Source organism: Vombatus ursinus, unplaced genomic scaffold (genome assembly GCF_900497805.2).
Source record: "Vombatus ursinus unplaced genomic scaffold, bare-nosed wombat genome assembly UNPS02014799.1, whole genome shotgun sequence".
In the NCBI taxonomy this organism is placed as follows: domain Eukaryota; kingdom Metazoa; phylum Chordata; class Mammalia; order Diprotodontia; family Vombatidae; genus Vombatus; species Vombatus ursinus.
The window spans coordinates 41,347,826-41,368,172 of NW_020954577.1; the positions used below are offsets into that span (position 1 = coordinate 41,347,826).

Here is a 20,347-nt window from a genome sequence, read left to right on the forward strand (position 1 = left end):
AAAGATATTTAATGGCATAGTATGAATCATTTTGGGATAGGTATTTATTTCCTACACAAAAAGAAATAGCAAACAAAAACATACCAGTGTGCATTAACACAAAAACTTAAAATGGAACTTAGTACATTGTTGCTGTTATACCCTCTTGAGAGGTTAACTTGAACCTCTCCCAGGGAAAAAAAAAATGAGTTGGCTGGAATTCTGGATAAGCATTGTTACATTTTACCTCATTTCTGTATAGTCTTCTCAAAATTCACTTCTGCTGGCCAACTAGGCCCAAGACTTTGTCTCCTCGTGACAGTGATCATCTTCTCTAAGATAGAAACTTCTAGGGCTCCACCATGGAAACTTAGGGCCTCCTGAGCTCACAGGTTGCCTCCAAGTTTGGATACATCCATCTTTGAGGTAAAATGGAAAAGGCAACCAGGGCTCCAGTCAAGCTGGCCTAGTTGAGTGTTCCTATTCTAACTGTCATGTGGGAGTGGTTGCTGTACTGCTGAGATGGGAGAAAGGTGGTCACCCTCACCTCCATCCCTCCAGTGAGGGCCTGAAGAGTACTCACGTCCTCCAGAGCTAGGAAGAGAAGATAGGTTTTAAAAGGAGTTGTAGCCTTTTAAAGGTCCATTAAGTCATTGGCTCTTCCTGCTCAGTAACCAACTGGCACCTTTGGAACTTAATTACCTGTTGAGTAGTTTGGGGCTACACTACTCCTCAGGACACTTAAGCAGTGAACTAGCACACATATTCAGCCCAAAGCAGGAGGATGAATTCTGTGTGCACTATATGCAGCCTCCTATTATATGTGTAAACAAGATTATTACTTGTATGTATCCATTTATTTTTAATTCATTAATTAGATTACTATAAACTTGAGATATATATATATACATATATATACATAGCTAAATATAATAATGGAATATAAACTGTATTTGAATGAATTGCAGACAAATTTAATTGAATTCAATAAACTTAGGAGCATGACATGGCCAAGAACCTGAGCTCTGGGCTTATATAGATTGGATGTAATGTTGGGTATGCTTCTCAATAGTTGTCTTTTTTGATTCATGCCCCAACACAGGCATCACTCTGGGAACATTAGAATTTGACTTGTGTCTAGGTATCCACAGAAATTAAAAAGGACGCTTAGTTCCCAAGTAACAAACATCGATCAAACAAAACATTAAATACAATTCAACAATCAACAAAACCCTGCTGTGTTCAAGACAGTATGCTGGAGATGTAAAATAAAAGTGAAACAGTCTGCATCCTCAAAGAGTTTCTGTTCTATTTAGGGTGCATAACACATATACAAGTAGGGAGAGAGTGCTAACAACTAGGAAAGGTCTAGGAATCAGAGAAGGCTTTACAGGAGGTGGCAAATGAATTAAATTTTGAAGATAAGGATTCTGAAACATGGAGGTGGGTTCAGGGGAGAAGGATATTCTAAAATTATCTTCCTGTCTAAACATTACTCTCCTTGTTCCCACCAGATGTGGTGGGCAGCTTATGGAAATACATCAGATGGAAAATAAAATATCAAGTTCAGAAAGCAGCTAGTAGGCTATTGTGGTTGGAATGGAGAATGTGTAAAGGAGTGAAATATCAAATAAGAATGCAAGATAGGCTAGAGACATATGGAGGAGGCCCTCAAATGCCAACCTGAGGAATTGTGTTTTATTCTAATCACTGAAATGTTTTGAATAGGGAAATGACATGACCAATCCTTTGCCTTAAGAATATTATTTTGGCTGCTCTGGAAGATAGTTTAGCAAAGATGAGATAATGAAAGCAAGAAGACCATTAGGTAGTAAGAGGTGATGAGGGTTTGAATTAGGCCAGTGATTCTGTAAGTGGAGAGACAGAGCTGGTTGCAAAGATGTGGAGATAGAATGAATAAGGCTTGCAAACTGATTGAGTGTGGAAGGGTCAGATATGACTATTAACATTATAAACCTGGAAGGATGGTGGTACTCAAGGAAAGTTTAGAGAAAAAGTTTAGACAGGAAGATAATTTAGAGCAGTAATCTTTTGAAAGTACTTGTTATATTTTCATCTTCACTCTCACCCCACTCCCAACTCTCAGGTAGTAGGGCAAGTATTATTATTGCTACCCTGAGACAGTCAATTCTCCCCACTCCCAGGACTTCTGAATGTGACAGATTACTGAGTTTTATCTATATTGAAAATATTCTAACACCATAGTCCAAGGACTACCCTAGATGAGTTGGAAGATGCTCATTACCAGAAGGTTGGCCACCAGTTGGTGGATTTTTTGGATGTAGAAACTCAATCATGAAAACTTCTGTTAGGACATAAAGAAATTGTCTCTGTTTTGGTAAAAGGAACACAATAATGAAATCATGAATCTTGTGAAGTACTAAAACAAGTGATGAGAAGTAAATGAAATGTTTTTTGTAAAACTGATGTTAGAGAATCTAGTTTGCCATTTGAAGTTATTTGATGTCTCATAGGCTGACAGATTTAGATCTGGAAGGAATTCTAGAAGTCACTGAGTTTAACCCTTAGAGTGATTGGCCACAGTTCACAAATTCAAAATCAGTGGTGTATGTTTTTAAACCAATAGTGGAAAAATAGGACCAACCTATTTTTAAATCCATGATCTTACTCATGGCTATTTTAATCATTAGTTTTAATCTTTTTTCCTACTAAGTTTTTTTAAATCAAAATGATTAAAATAAAACAAGATCAACTGGATTAAATACCATCCCAAAGTATTTTCATAACCTATCCTTTGATGATGGTGCAGACAGATCAAATAATGTCCAAAAACCAGAATACTAGATGAAAGGAAAAAAAAAACTAAGTATAATCCTTCAAAGCAAAAAAAAAAAAATTGATAGTTAATGAAATAGAGGACTTTCAAGCATTCCTGATGAAAAGGCCAGAAATGGATAGAAAATTTGAATTTCAAACACAGGACTGGAGAAGCATAAAAAGCTTAAACCAAAAAGAGAAATTATAAGAGATTTAATAATGTTAAACTGTTTATAGTCCTATATGGGAAAATGATACTTGTAACTCCTAAAATATTATCATTATTGGGGCAGTTAGAAGGAATATACATAAAGAGAGGGCAAAGGTGTGAGTTTAATATGATGGGGCGATATAAAAATAAAATTAAGGGATTAGAAAAAGAAATGCAATGGGTGGGAGAAGGGAGAGAGGTAGAATGGGGTAAATTATCTCACATAAAAAAAAAGAAGCACTAAAGAGCTTTTACAGTGGAAGAGAAGATGGTAGGTGTGGCAGGCAATGCTTGAACCTTGCTTTCATTGAAATTGGCTGAAAGAAGGAATAACACACATAGCTGGGTATAGAAATCTATCTTACCCTGTAGAGCAGTAGGTGGGGGGAGAGAAGAAAAAAAGAGGGGCAGATAGAAGGGAGATCATATTAGATGAAGTGGTGGTCAGAAGTAAAAGACTCTTGAGGTAGGACAGGGTAAAAGGAAAGAGTTGCTTGGTCTTTAGAGTCATGCCTGACTCTCTGTGCCCATTATCACCTCTGCTATTCAATATTGTACTAGAAAGGTTAACTAAAGCAGTAAGAAGAGAAAAAGAAATTGAGGTAATATAAAATACGAAATGAGAAAACAAAACTGTTACTCTTTGCAGATGATATGATGGTATACGTGGGAAATCCTAGAGATTCAACTTAAAAACTAGTTGAAATAATTAACAATTTTAGCAAAGTTGCAGAATGTAAAATAAACTCACATAAATCATCAACGTTTCTATGTATTACCAACAAAGTCTAGTGGCAAGAGATTGAAATAAATTCCACTTAAAACAACTATAGACAAAGGCAGCTAGGTGGCGCAGTGGATAAAACTCTGGCCTTGGAGTCAGGAGGACCTGAGTTCAAATCCATTCTCAGACACATGACACTTACTAGCTGTGTGACTGTGGGCACGTCACTTAACTCCAATTGCCTCACCAAAAAGCAAAAAACAAAACAAAACAAAACAAAACAAAACAAAAATGAACAAACAAAAAAAAAACTATAGACAATATAAAATACTTGGGAGTTCACCTGCCAAGACAAACCCAGGAACTGTTTGAACACAATTACAAAACACTTTTCACACAAAAAAAGTCAGATATAAACAATTGGAAAAATGTTAATTGCTCATAGGTAGGCCAAGACAATATAATAAACATGACAATTCTACCCAAATTAGTTTATTATTCAGTGCCATACCAAACTACCAAAAAATTATAGAACAAGAAAAAAATAATAACAAAATTCATCTGGAAGAGTAAAAGGTCAAGAATATCAAGGGAACAAAAAAAAATATGAAGGAAGGTGGCCTAGTAGTACCAGATCTCAAATTATATTACAAAGTGGTAATCATCAAAATAATCTAGCATTGGCTAAGAAATAGAGTGATGGATCAGTGGAATATATTAGGTACAAAATACATAATAGTAACAAGAACTCACTATTTGACAAAAAATTGCCAGGAAAATTAGAAAGCAGTTTGGCAGAAACTATGTGTAGACCAACATTTCATACTGTATACCAAGAAAAGGTCAAAAGGAGTACATGATTGTAGACATAAAAGATGATACCGTAAGTAAACGAGGGGAGTATGGAGTAGTTTATCTGTTAGATCTATGTACAAGGGAAGAATTTATGTCCAAACAAGAGACAGAAAGCATTACAGGATACAAAATGGATGCTTTTATTATATTAAATTTAAAAGCTTTTGCACAAACAAAACCAATGCAGCCAGGATTGGAAGGAAAGCAGAAAACTGGGAAAAAAAATTTTTTTCCAGCAGGTCTCTCTGATAAAGGCCTCAATTCTCAAATATATAGAGAACTGAATCAGATTTATAAGAATGCAAGTCACTTCCCAATTGATAAATGGCCAAAAGATATTAACAGTTTTCAGAAGAAGAAATTAAAGCTATATTTAGTCATATGAAAAATGCTATAAAACACTATTTATTAGGGAAATACAAATTAGAACAGCTCTTATATACCACCTCACACCTATCAGAATGGCAAATATGCCAGAAAAGGAAAGTGACAAATGTAGGAGGGGATGTGGAAAAATGGGAACACTAACACACTGTTGGAGTTGTAAACTGATCCAACCATTCTGGAGAGCAATTTGGAACTATACCCAAAGGGCTGTAAAACTTTGCATACTTTTTGGTCCAGCAATACTGCTTCTAGGTCTGTTTCCCAAGAAAATAAAAAAAAAAAAGAAATGGAAAAGGACCTATATGTACAAAAACATTTATTGCATCTTTTTTTTTTTTGGTGGCAAAGAATTGGAAATTGAGGAGATGCCCATCAATTGGGGAATGGCTGAACAAATTGTTGTATATAATTGTGATGGAATATTATTGTGCTATATAAAATGATCAACAAGATACTGTCAGAAAAACTTGGAAAGGCTTACACAAACTGATACAAAATGAAGAGAGCAGAACCAGGAGAACCAGCAATATTGTTCGATGGAGAACTGTGAATGACTTAGTTATTCTCAGCAATACAGTGATCCAAGACAATTCTGAAAGACTTGTGATGAAAAATACTTTCCATCTCCAGAGAAAGAACTGATGAGTCTGAATGCAAATTGAAGCATACTTAAAAAAATTAAAGAATTTTTACATTTTTCTTTTCTTTGGTCTGCTTTCTTTCAGAAGATGACTGATGAAGAAATATGTTTTGCACGATGCACATATATAACCTATATCAAATTGTTTGTCTCCTCATTGAGGGAGGAGGGAAGGAGGAGAGAGAGAGAGAGAGAATTAGGCACTCAAAATTTCAAAAAATCAATGTTAAAAATTGTTTTTTTTACATGTAATTGGAAAAAATATTTTAGCATATAGCCAAAAAATGGACAATTAGACACAAAATGTGCTCATTAATATAGGTCTTGGACTGAAATCTTGTGTTATTAGTATAAGGAACACAAAAATGTTGATATTATTTAGATACTCTTTTGACAAGTTGTGGCCGTTTTTAAGCTGGGATTCAATTTGAGCCCAAAGCCAAATTATATTTTACATTATAGCTAAATGATGTATTTGTACCTTGCTAATTAACTTTAAAGCGACAAAATGGTATTTTTCCGATATTGAAATCATTAACTGATGATTTTGATATTCCATTAGTGATTGTTTTAGAGACCTTTGATTCATTTGTTTCCAAATGCAAAGAACTCCAGCTGATTCATATTCTCAGCTTGTCACATCTGGTTTGTAAATTCAGATGCGATAATCACAAAAAGCATATCACACTCAGTCAACTTATTTCAATATTCTGCAATTTGAGACTACTCCCTTTTTACACTTCACTTTTAATCACACCTCCTCTTGCCCCCAGTATCAATCTACTTTACTTTTTAGTGTAGAGTTTTAGTCATGTAATATTATAAAATTAATCCGTGACTTTTAGAAATTTAAGGTAAGATGTCATAATCCCTTGCTTATTATGTGGATTATGACCTTTGCTTTTAAAGCAGCATAAATAAATAAAAATATAAAAATAATTTTGACTGAAGAGTTGCTTTCTGACTGGCTAATCTTAAATATCTGCCTGTGCTATCTTGTCACTTAAGGGAATATTAAAACTTAGAACATTATGGTTTCTAAAAATTTAATATTTTTATGCTTCATTTTATTTATTATATCATTGATGTGGGTACTTCCTCTAGCAACAGAGTTCTCTTCAAAGTCCTACTCTGATGCCTCTTCTGTGGCGTGAAAGTGACTCTGGATTCCTAAAGACTATGCCATCCCAGTAGAAGCTCTTGGGATAATAATATTATTAATAGTATTTGGGAAATATCACTTGAGTAATAGCTTCAGGATTTTTTTTTGCAGGGGGAAAGGGGGTTAAACATTCATATATTTCAATAATCTCCTTGGTGGCTCTTAACCATCTAGACATTCCACAACACAGTATTGATTTCACCAATGACATTAGAAGTATGTCTGCCATCTGGGTGAACCATCCCAAGGACTTCTTTGTTGATTCCAAAGAAGTCTCTTGCCAGAGGTCAATGCCATATTTTAAAAACAATATTGATAATCTCATGGAAGTTGACATTTTTACTGCATTTATTATTTTTCTCTTCCTTTCTGTCTTGGGGCAATTCTTTCAGGGCTTTAATGACCAAAGCTAAGGCAAAAGGCATAACCTCCATCTGGGCATAACTGTTAGAATGGTGAGGTAATTTAAGTTTCTAGGTTTCTTTAGAATCTTGTGTTTGCATTTCAAAGCCCCTACTTAGCTTTGGTCTCTCAATAAAAAATGTTTGAAAGTTCTTTATTTCATTAAGGAACACTTAAAAAAAATTAAGAAACCTTTTAAAATGGAACCATAGGATCAAGCTTAGCTTTTCGGAGTAAGTTATTCTTGGTTATAAGCATATATTTAAAAATTTTAAAAAATATTTTTATTTAAAGTTTTGAGTTCTAAATTCTCTGTCCCTCCTCTCTCCCTGAGATGGTAAGCAATCAGATAAAGGTTATCCACGTACAGTTAGGTCAATCATTTCCTTATTAGTCATTTTGTATAAGAACACTCGAATAAAAGAAAAAAATGAAAGAAAGTGAAAACTAGTTTGCTTCAGTCTGTATTCAGAACTGTATTCAGTTCAGTCTGTATCATTTCTTTCTCTGGAAGTAGATAGTATGCTTCATCATTTGTCCTTTGGGATTGTCTTGGATCATTGTATTGCTGAGAATAACTTAAATCATTCACAGTTTTTCATCATACAATATTGCTGTTGCTGTATACAACATTCTCCTGGTTCTGTTCACTTCATTGTATATCAGTTCATGTAAGTCTTCCCAGGTTTTTCTGAAATCATCCTGCTTGTTTAGCTGTTCTCCAATTGATGGACATCCATTTGATTTTCAATTCTTAGCCACCACAAAAAGAGCTGATAAGCCAGTTTTTTAAGCTTATGTAATATTTTTATTAGCTTTGGCAATATTGTATTCTAAGCTCTCCTCTCATAAGTATTAGCAGCTGCCAGGTCTTGTGTGATCCTAACTGGTTCCTATATATTTCAGCTTCTTTCTGGATGCTTCCAGTATTTTTTTTTTTTTTTTACATAGGAGTATGATATCCTTAGGACTTTTCCTTTTTTGGAGTTTCTTTCAGGAGATGATCAGTGGATTCTTTCTATATTTACTTTGTACTCTGGTTCCAATAGATCCAGACAGTTTTTATTTTTGTGTACAAGCTAATTTTTAAAATTTTTTTTAGGGGGTCCAGTGAATCTTAAATTATTTTTAGTTGTTTTTCCAGCTCAGTTGTTTTTGATATCAGATAATTTATACTTTCTTCTAGTTTTTCAGTATTTTGATTTTCCCCCTCAATATTTCTTGCTGTCTCATAAAAACTTGATTTCTTCTTGGTCTATTTTAATTTTCAGGGAGTCTATTGCTTAGGTAAGGTCTTCTACTTTCTGTTTTAAGCTATTTCTTCTTCAAAAATTTCCCCCAGAGGTTTTATTTCATGTTTTATTTCTTGCTTAATTTCTTCTTGGTTTTACTTAGTCTTACAGAAAATCTATTTTTTTTTCCTTTGAGCTCCTGCTTGTGTTTTTTCATGGTGATACTGAGTTGAATTTTTAGGCATCTCTGGATCTACAATAATTTTTTGTAATGATAATTTTTTTTTCCTTTAATTTACTTGTCTCCAGAGCCTTCATTCTCAAATTAGGGCTATGTACCAGGGCCAGGCTCTGTCCCCTACTGCACTTTTGGATGGAGTGGTTTGTCTTGCTTGGCCTTAACTTGGGTTACTTGGATTCCTGTGCTGACCTCCATCTCCTGGGCTAGGCTCTCTTGAATTTTTTTTAATATTTAGAATTCTAGAACTCCAGAGGCTTCTCTGCTGTCTCAAGACAAAGTTCCAGGGATCCTCAGGACCTTAGGGTTTCCAGGTGTTATTGGTCATTACAGCTTCTGGTGATGTCTAGTGTCCCTGGTTTGAGTTCTGACCACTTTGTTGCTTTCTGGGGAGGAGGTACTCCACTCTTGCTGTCTCTGGATACTCTCCTTTTTTAATAGATGTTCAAAACATTGCCACAATAAGGAGATCAAAAGAGCCTTATGGTGATTAATGGTTGAAGATTATTAGGCTCATGCTCCTTAAGAGATACTTAAGTGACTGCCTATTCTACCCACCGATAAAACTAACTTAGTATTAATGAATCAACTTAATATTGTCAAAGCCTTTGATGACTTACATGTTCCCAGATAGTTTGGAGAAATTAGTTTTAATTTGGGCTGTTGCCAAATGCAATGGTTGGTGTAGTGGATAGAGTGCTAGGAAGAACTGAGATCAAATGTGCCCTCAGTTCAAATCTGCTCTCAGACACTTAGCTGTGTGATCCTGGGCAAGTCATTTAACCTCTGTCTGCCTTTGTTTCCTAACCTGTAAAATGGGGATAATAATTGCACCTACCTTTCAGGGTTGTTTTGAGGATAAAATGAGATAGTATTTGTGAAGTGTTTTATAAACCTTAAATTGCTATATAAATGCTTTTATTATTATACAGCAATGCAAAGAACAGAAAGTTCTAGAGTCTACAATTTTAATTCTGCTTTTCTCATGGAAAATTAAAATTTAACAAAATTAATCAAATCAACAGTTTTGACTACTCATCTAGAATGAATTGTTCCCTTGGAATAGTGAGTAAATGATTATTCAAAGGCTATTTTAATTAAATAGAAATTTAACAGGAAATTTCTTTTATTTTATCGAAATTATAAAAAGACTACATGGGTATTTTTCTGAAAGTGTTCTCATGTTAAAATATCTTGCTAGAATTTTGAGTTCCTGACTCAGATTTAAAATTTAGTGTAAAAACAGTGTGAAAGCAGATATTATGTTTATAGCAGTAATATTAATTCTGGTAAATTAATTTTAAGTTATGTAAAATTTTCCCAATTATCTACCAACAACCTTCTACATACATTTGGTAGACAAATTATGCTAAATAAAAAAGGGAATGGACTTGGAATAACATTTCTTCTGTAACCTTAAAAAGACTGTGTTAATGTTTCTAAATGTCTCCAAATAATGATGTATATTATGTGTTTAATATGAAAATGATGATAAAAGTATTTTATACTTATCCCTTTCCATTTTTTTTAGGGTTATCATTTTATAGAACTCAAATCATTCCAAGTTTTGGTCCAAAATATATATGTAGGACCAGAATATAATAATAGATTTGAAAATATACTTATTTTAAAATTTGGGGCAATATAAAACTTAATATTTTAATTTATTTTATCATCAATTTTTTAAAAAAATTCTGTTATGGCAAAGCTTCTTTTGCTTCTCAAAGTGCTTACCGGTTAAAAGTAGATGGAAGCATTGCCTACCACTATGAAGCTACTGCAGAAGTGCTTACAGTGATAATTCTTCTGTTGTTTCTGTCTTCGTTCTGGAATTCAGCAATGTTGTTTTAGTTGTGACGAGGCAAAAACTTCTCATTTTTCATCTATTTCACACTTCTTCCTTCCCTGACAGGAATCTATATTTGAAGAAGTAGATCTCAATTCCTTTCCCCTAAGTTATGAGGCCATCCAACATTATTGTACAGTATAATATGATAGTATGATTTTGGTAACATAGATTTTGGAACAATCCAGATAATTTTCATTTTCATTAAAACAAAGATAGGTGAGAGCAGACAAAAGACTGAATTAATTTCTTGTAGGTGAGCTTCTGGAATATTTAAAAATGTAAAACAAATATGACCCAGGAGTTAGAAACAGTTTGCCTAAATGTCTGATATGTTGAAAGAATAAATATCTATCAATTAAAGACAATTAAAATGAAACAAAAAAATAAAAAAAACACCTAAAATTGCATATTTATTACACATGCATTATGAACTTGGTATTTTTATATTCTTTTTCATCTTTGACATCTTTGAACAGGATATTTGAAATAATATGTAGAAACCACAAAATACTTTTATTCATGTATATTATTTTAGGTAGATGTTTATAAATATGAAATAGTCAAAACACTAATGGTTTAGTTCACCAAATTCTTTTATACTGAAGAAATTGTAGAAATTATTCAGAAGGCAATTAGTTGTAGAATAGTAATTAGATACTTGAATATTTTTGCTCAAGGGAATTTTTATGGGATCATGGATTTTCACTGGATCATGTATTTAGATTTAGAGGGGGCCTAAGAGATCATTGATTCCAATCTAATCATTTCACAAATGAGGTAATGGATACTGTAATGGAGGGACTGGACAATGTAGATCCAATCCTTGAAGCATATGCAGATATTTGCTGTGTAAATCTCTTCCTAGGAGCCAGCACAGATATATTTCTATCTGGTTCCAGTCTAAGCAACTACATGAAGAGTTAGAGGAAACTTGTTTCCAGTCATATATGAGTGAAGAGCTGGTACCGAGTAGTGACAAAAAGCATTCTAATTGAGAAAAATGCACATTAAAACAACTCTGATGCACCATCTCACGCCTATCAGATTAGCTAACATGACAGAAAAGGAAAATGACAAATACTGGAGGAGATAAGGAAAAATAGGTATACTAATGCACTTTTGGTGGAGCTGTGAAGTGGTCCAACCATTTTGGAGAACAATTTGGAACTATGCCCAAAGGGTTATAAAACTATACAAACCCTTTGACCCAGCAATACCACCACTAGGCCTATATTACAAAGACATCAGAGAAAAGGGGAAAAGACCTATCTGTACAAAAATATTTATAGTGGCTCTTTTTATGGTGACAAAGAATTGGAAATTGAGGGGATGCCTATCAGTAGGAGAATGGCTGAACAAGTTGTGGTATATGATAATGATGGAATACTGTTGTATAATAAGGATCGATGAGGGGAATGTTTCAGAAAACCATGGGCAGACATGAACTGATGCAAAGTGAAATGAGTAGAACCAGGAAAATATTTTACACAGTAATGGCAATATTGTAATGATGATCAACTGTGAAAGACTAAACTACTCTGATCAATACAGCATGCTATCCATAACAATTCCAAAGGAATCATGATGAAAGAACTGATGATCTTTGAGTGCAGATTGAAACATATTGTTTTTCACTTTATTTTTCTTGCCTTTTTTTTTTTTTTTTTGCCACATGGCCAATATAGAAATATCTTTTGTATGACCTCACATGTATGATAGGTACCATATTGCTTGCTTTCATAATGGTGGGGACAAGGTTAGAAGGAGGGAGAGAATTTAAAACTCAATTTTTTTTTTAAAATGAATGTTTAAAAAATAAAATTAAAAATTTTAAAAAGTATTCTAATTGTCCAAAAACCTAAAAGGACCGATGACTCAGGAGGTGCAAAGCTGGAACTGATTTTTTTTTTCTAGGCACTTGGGGTTAAGTGACTTGCTGTGGGTCACACAGCTAGTAAGTGTCAAGCATTTGGTCTGAGGCCGGATTTGAACTCAGGTCCTCCTGACTTTAGGGCCGGTGCTCTATCCACTGCGCCACCTAGCTGCCCCACCGGAACTGATTTACATAAGGGACAATTTGCCATTCTCTCAGCTTTTTTCCTTTCTCCAGCAAGTAAGGCAAGAACTGATGTGAGGTGCTGGAGTTGCTGAACAGCAGCAAGCTGTAGTTCTGCCCCTCTTCCCACCGTTATCCCCTATCCCAGCCAAAATGTGTCAATAAGCACATGGAGCCCCTGTTTCCTTTGTGCTTGTTATTCCTTGTTTTTATGAAAATGATTATTGGGAGACAGAATTGTCCAGGAAACCTTGTGATTTTAGAAGAGTCATCAGAGGTCTGATTGGCAGCCAGACCATAGCAGAGTCCATGAATGTCAGCAGTAGTGAGTGACCAGGTGGCAGTGGCTATCAGGGCGATAGTGACTCACATTAGAAGAGTCTACAATGAAATGTAGAAAGCCAGTCATTTGAGAGTGTTTCAGGCAATGTTTTCCTTGAAGATAAAAGGGTCAGCCGTGGACTTGAGAAAGACATTGATGCTAAGGGTCAAGCCAAAAGCTACACCTACAGGGAACTTCAGAAGTACGTCACAAAGGGAAAAAAAAACTTTTCAGGCCAACAATGCCCTTTTGTTACATTTGTTCTTTACAGGTGTACCTCATTACCACTAAATTTAAAGTTAGAGCCTACTTTTTTGTATGTGCAAAGATAGAGTAAGCTTCCAGTTTGGAAGGAATGTTTTTGTAATGACTATTTTTGCTATATAGTCTCAGTAAATCCCTTTTTAAAAAGCTAATGGAATTCATTTGGTTGATTGAAAATGAGGAGCACACTGTTGGGGGCTCAGGATTATAGTGTTAAAAATAGCCCTCTAGGTTACTCCTAGAATCCTGAGGAGAGTATAGTAGTAGTAGTTGTGATTGTGTCTTCATCACTGACCCTATGGGAGACAGCCTATACGTGCCTAGTTGGGGGAGTAGGCTTCCCGCTAGGTGGGGGAAGGGAGATGTTTTATTATTTTAAGTGTATTAACATCTAAGAGTAAAAAACTGCCAGGCATTTTGGAAAGAAGAAGGTTTTTCCACATAAGAAAACTGAGAAAGTTAATAGGGAAAAGATAAACAGCTCTGTCTTCATCATGATTTCATTAAGATGACAGGAGGTTATTAATGATACTACTTATTTTTCTCTACCAGTTATCTGTTATGCGCTACAGCACAGGGACTTTTGAGGAGACTGCCCATATTCTTATGAAAATTTGTTACAGAAATGGGAAGAGAGGGAGATATTTAATAAAATCTGCCCACATACTTCCTTTAGAAACTGTTAGTAAGAGTTCAAGACCCCAAATCTGTTAAGGTCTTACATACTCTTTCCTCCCAAATATCTTTAGAGTTAATAAGGGCACTTGGTAGGCTGAACTCCACCCAGTAAACACCAAATTTTGCCCAACAGAGGGATTTAATAATCACTGTCAAGCACTTAGACTCTCTAGGGAAATTCGTATTCCAGTAATTATAATACAGACCCAATTTTTGTGTAAGTATAACTTTTTAAAACTTTTTTTCCCAATTAACAGCCATTAATTTTCTTTCCTAGCCTCCTCTCCTTTGCCCTCATCAATTGAAAAAGTAAATTAAACAAAACTTTTGTGACAAACATATAGCCAAGTAAAATGAATTCTTGCATTGGCTATATCCAAAAATGTATGTCTCATTTTACATCATTTACATCTCTGAATAAAGTGACTATAAGACAAGAAAGTATCCCAGAAAAGATAATGGAAATAGATTACCAGTAGAAACATATTATCACTAGACCCAGACCCAGTGTGGTCTGCCATGGATCAGTCTGCAGAGGATGGAAGAGCCAGAGTGCTCCTTTGCCCATTGGGAAAAAGAGAGGTGAGTGTGATATCAAGAGCAAGGATCCTCAGCTCCATAGGAAAAAGGCAGAGGGCAGGGGAAGAGACTCCTGTTCCATTGTTCACAATACAGGAAAAAAAAAAAAAACAAACAGAGCCAAGGAGCTCTTTCTCTTGCCTAAGTGGAAGAAGGGAGCATAATAAGGTCAAGAGGAAGTAACCTAAGACCTGCTGTGCCCCATCTACTACTTGCATTTGTCAGGACACATGCTAGTGTCTCAGCCTGCTCAGCTTTTCCTCTGTCTTCTGCATTCCAAGTTCTCTTAGACTTCAGGGTCCCTTTACCAAAAAATGCCTCAGTTTTTAACGCAGAGGTTCCTGACTTGTTAATGATCAGCAAGTCCCTGAGTCTAATCATTACTCATTAGTGCTCACCTCTTGGTCTATATGGAACTAAATTGGGGAGAGTGGAGTCATTTTGTTCTCTTCACTATAAACTGCTGAAAGGTAACAATGTCAGTTATAATTGTAGTATTGCCAAAGAAGACTGAGCCTCAGGCAGACTCCTTACTGGTTAGGTAAGTTGAGGGAAGTAGATTGGGGCATCATGAATTGAAAATGACTGTGGAATCCATGAAAATTCTTGGTCCTAATCCTAGGCTCCTAATGCATAAAGAAACAAGTAAGGAACCGAGAACAGAATGCAAAGGACTAGTGCTGTCCAAAAGAAGTGACTCTCGAAAGGGACTGTCCTGAACTAGGCCAGGATGCCCTCCAGCAGAAGGTTCTCTGCATTCATTCTGCTTTTTAGACTATGGTCTTGGGGCCTCTGCTTAGATTGCTTTGTCTGCTTCCTTGGTAGTGAGTTTTTTCAGTAACAAAAATTCTCAGGCACCAAAGCCCTGGTGCCTTTCCAGGCTTCTTACACTTGACTCTCAGCACTCTGTGATGCAGCCTCCTGGTTGTTCTTTGCACATGCCAGACCTTCTCCTGATTCCATGCCTTTGTCTGGGCTATCTTCCATTCCTGGAATGCTCTCTGCTTTATTAGAGTTTATTAGTTTATTAGGTGTAGAACAAAGAGAACCTTAACTTCTTAGATCTGTGTGGTTTCCTTTTACTGAGAGATGCATCATAGGGTAAAAGGAGAAGAAAGGACCATGTGGTGAAGGATCCCTTTCCCAGAGATTTACCTGAGAGATAGGAAGCATAGCATCATAGAATCATAAAGGAACCTAATGCTTGTGTTCATATTTTGACCAACTTTTTACTTTTGTGGAGATAGGCAATTTGCAGTTGCTGAAGTAATTGGAATTAGAACTTAGTCTTGTTAGCATTTTAATTGTATTGACCTTCCTGTGAATACCCACTGCTGCTATTAAAGGACTTCTATTTTCTGTAGGTGATAGGGAGTTTAACATAACTCATCCCCGGAAAGAACCAGATTAGTTAATTGGAAAGAGAGGGAAAGTTCTTTCCCAGAGTGAGAAATTCTTCACCTTTATTACTGGTGGCAAGGAGAGACCAAGGCTTTCCCTATAGCTGCCTTCTGACAATTGCTTCCCTAAATAATGCTGGTCGGTGAGGCTGCTAGTTTCTAAGTTTTATTTCTTTTTTTTTTCACTCTTTTCTTTCTTTCTTTCTTTAGGCAATTGGGGTTAAGTGACTTGCCCAGGGTCACACAGCTAGTAAGTGTCAAGTGTTTGGTCTGAGGTCGGATTTGAACTCAGGTTCTCCTGACTTCAGGGCCGGTGCTCTATCTACTGCGCCACCTACGTGCCCCTGTAAGTTTTATTTCTGCATCACTGTGTTCATGAGTTCTAGTGGTAGGTAGAGAAAACTCAGGCTATTGAAAGAAAGACAATCATGATGGAAAATGCTATCCACATCCAGAGAAAGAACTATGGAGTTTAAATGCAGATCGAAGTATACTATTTGCTCTTTTTTTTTCTTCTGTTTTATTTTGTTTCCTCTTTCTTGTGGTTCTTCCTATTGGTTCTAATTCTTCCTTACAACATGACTAATGTGAAAATTTGTTTAATAGGAATGTATATGTAAAACTTATATCAGATTACACACCGTCTTGGGGAAGGAGGGGAGGGAGGGGGAGAAAAATTTAAGACTCAAAAGTATATGGAAGTGAAAGTTGAAAACTGAAAATAAATTAATAAAAAATAAAAAGGACAAAAAACCAAATAATTTAAATAAGGAGAACAAAATTTACTAAGCGAAATTTTAAGAAAATTATACTTTGCTATTGATACTGAAATCATCAGCTTATTGAGTTGTGTACTCCATTGTATAGAGCTCAAAAAACAGTAGAAACATTCATTTATGAGTGGAAAAGTTCTTACTTCAAAATTTTAAAATACTTAGTTCATGCCTAGTGTGCACAAGGAGTGGAGGGATACACAATATAAATTATGCTCCTTGGCTTCAAAAAGTTTATGTTAGTGGCTTTTTTTTTTTAGTTGAAAACAAGACTGAAAACTGTTGAGCATTGAAGCCTTAATCATAAATTACAAATTAGGTAGGTATTCAGTAGGACTGCAAATCATACAAAGTAAACCCTTAAAGTTAAAGTAGAAAAACTCTACAGTTAGTGATGAATCTGCTATTGTTTTCCTAATCCCAGGACAGTTGCATCATCTGGGATATCCCTTAGTTTAAAATGAATATGTTTCTTTTAACAACAGAGTTAGGGAGCAAAAGAATAATGAGTATGCTTTGTTTAGAAAACAATTATTATTTTTCTCATTCACTTATAAACAGTTTCTATTCTAAGTAGACATTTATCTTCATTCCTGTAGTATATGTATTTATTCACACTATCTCATTAAATTCTGATGTCATACAGAACTCCTTTGGTGTGTTGTAATGTTACCATCTGGAATACATCAGTCACATTACAATAAAAATTGATGCTTCACAAGAATTCATATTGGACACATTCTATTTTTAAAGACTCGTGTCCTGTTGAACACTGAAACTTCACAATCTTTCAATTCAGGAAAAATTGATTTTTTTCTAATTTTTTTATTTCTCAGTTCTTCCATGGTACTTTAAAGTAATATCCAGAGACAACAGGAATTTACAGGAAATTTTGGCAATTTTTCTAGAATTTTTTCCCCAGTTTAGTTTCATTCACTTGTCTAGCCAATTTCATTTTAATATAGTAAATAACTGTAATGATCACAGTATATAAAGTTGTTAGGAAATATTTTGGGGGGTGCTACAAAGAATGGCATTCTGTTTTCATTTAATAAATTCAATTTAACTAGTAATGACTTTTAATACAGTATTGAAAAAAAAGTAATTTCTTATCCATCTGTTCTATAGACTGCTCGGCCAGCTCCAGATGCTGTAAAGGAAGCAGAAGAGAAGCTGAGCCGAATTAGGTGAAATGACAGTCATCAACATTTAGTTTACCCACTGGGTGTAGAGCATTAATCTAGACACTGCAAATATGTGAAGGAAATAAGACGTAATTCTAGAGCGTCTCTTTTGAAAAACCCAGGTCTCTCAGTCTGCAGTATAAGCCCGTTTTCTTTTCTTTTTACTTACTTTTTTGCTTCAGTGGAGATAAATGACCATTATCTTTTAGCATCTTTGTGCTAAATTATCTCACTTTCTTTAGTTATTCTTTGTTTTATATATCCTAAAGCTAATTATTTTTTGTGGCTCTCCAATGAATTATCTTGTATTTCATGATATTTAATTTTTGGAATCCAGAATCAGACTTAATTAAACAGAAAATGTTTTCTATAATTAAAAATGTTCAGAATTTCTACCTTTAATACATCTCAATTTGGCAATACTTTGTAAGCTAAAATTTGAACCAGATATCATCTTTTGGAGCAACTTTTTAAAACTATGAAACTGTTGTTTTCCCAGCCCCATTTCCATTCTCTCTGACACCTCATCTTCTTCTGTACATGACAATCACTTTGAAGTCAAATGGAATCCTTATGCTGAAGGAATGGATAACAGAAGGCAATGAGAATCTGGCCTCAAGAGAGTAAGGTTTTTATAATCCATACTAGGAATTCTATTAACCTGGATGAACGAACTGATTGTTATGTCAAACATAAAATAATCGAGAGATTTAAGTTAGCTATATTTGAAAGTAAGTATCAATGTTAGGGTAATAATGACATTTTCTTAATGTCAATTTATCCTCTCAGTTCTATTCATTGTAATTCCTGACTTCCTAGGAAAATCTGACAATTTTATCTATAACTTAAAAGTAATCTTTTTAATCCCTTTAACATTTTGTAATAGACTATCATAGTGGATTTTTCCTAAGCTCTTCACTCATGAAGTGTCCTTGACTTAAAATACTTTCTCCTTCGTAGCAATCTAGTGCCAAGGAGAAGGACAAAGTCCTGGGCAATTGTAAAATTAAAAAAGTATAGGCTACTTCTGCTTTGTTTCTCTTCTCCTATGTTTCAATTCAAAATGGATTTTGAAATTAGAAGCTTGCCATGTATCTGCAGTCTTAAGTCTGTATATCCACTCTCACAAAGTATTCTTATTACCTACAGCTCATACATTTACAATTCATGAGTTTTGACCTAGATATAATGCCACAACAAATTGAAAAAGAGTTTTTATACATAGATATTCTGTTCAATTTTGCCTTTATGAAACACCACAGTAATGTAGAGCAGAGAAGAATGGCATCTTCATACAAGGAGAAAACAGAATTATCACAGAAATAGAGAAGAGGGAAATTGTCAAAAGCACTATATTTGTAATGAAATTTGGGAAAGAAATATATGATGTGCATACATACTGTGTACATATGTTAACATATGATGATTTGTACTCTGACAACCTGCAAGTCTTGAAAATTGAAAATGAGCATAAGATTTCAGTTTAACCATTAAAATACATAGGGTTTAGGGTTTTACTCATACAATAATGTATTAGTTGTCTATTAATAAAGCTCCATTCCTGAGTATTAAATCATAACAATGCCATATAATTTCAAATATCTCTTTTCAATTGAAAATTGACCAGAAAATCTCTTTCTTAGGTCATAAGAATGACAAGATAAGAGTTTTGACATATATATATATTTGGCCTAACTTCACATAGGAAAATCCAAGTGGATGAAAAATGTCTACTCTATAGACTATGATATACAGTAGGCTGGACAACTCATAGAACTGGTCCACTAGTACATCTGTCTTGGACACATAGACAATAAGCTGGGTCCAAGTTGTGCAAGACAAGAACATGATAGATTATCCTTACGTTACTGCACAAAACTTTTAATGACCCCAAACTTTTCCCTGAAACAAAGGTCAGTCTTAACATTAGTTATTCTTCTGGTGATAATGTGCAACTGAAGAGTTATGAAATACCATAGTCTTTGAGGAATTAAAGGTGCAAATTACCCAAAGAACATTGGAGAGGAGTATGCTGCAAAATACTACCAATAATGAGTTGTACAAGAGAAAGGATATCATAGATATCATCAGAAAGATGTATAATCAGGAAAGAGCATGAGGCCAGCTGTTTAGGACAGCAGTAGTTCACTAGTGAATAGACCATGTGTTTCATTGGTGTCCAATGAAATGTCAAGAAAGTTATGTGGAGGATTTTCTGGAGGACATGGACAAAAGTTGCACAGGTTGGGAAGGAAAGGATGTGTTACAATCCATACTGTTGGAGGGAACACTCTCATCACTGAAGATGGAAAATCCATCAGAGGGTTCAAGAAGCACATGCCTACTTCTCCATTAGTCCCTTGGAGAGTACAAGAAAAGCATAAGTCCTTGTCTACAAGGATCATACGTAAAACAAATAGTGAGCAAGACAACTGACTTTGGCTTTAGTTCTAGTTAATTCGTTGTGTGACTGTCAAGTAAAAAGACTGATTCTACATGCTAACCACAAATACTCATCACATTACTTAATCAATGCATGTTGATTGATTATAATCATACATCATCAGAAACTGGTATAATAAAGTTTTAAATTGTGTGTTGCGAGTAGAGACT

The 20,347-nt window shown here is 34.9% G+C and overlaps 1 protein-coding gene across 1 annotated transcript in view; it reads left to right on the plus strand.

Annotated features, from left to right (window-relative positions):
* The window catches only part of ZCWPW2 (zinc finger CW-type and PWWP domain containing 2), a 147,711-nt gene that overhangs the window by 20,824 nt on the left and 106,540 nt on the right, over positions 1-20,347 (plus strand). The window lies entirely within an intron of this gene.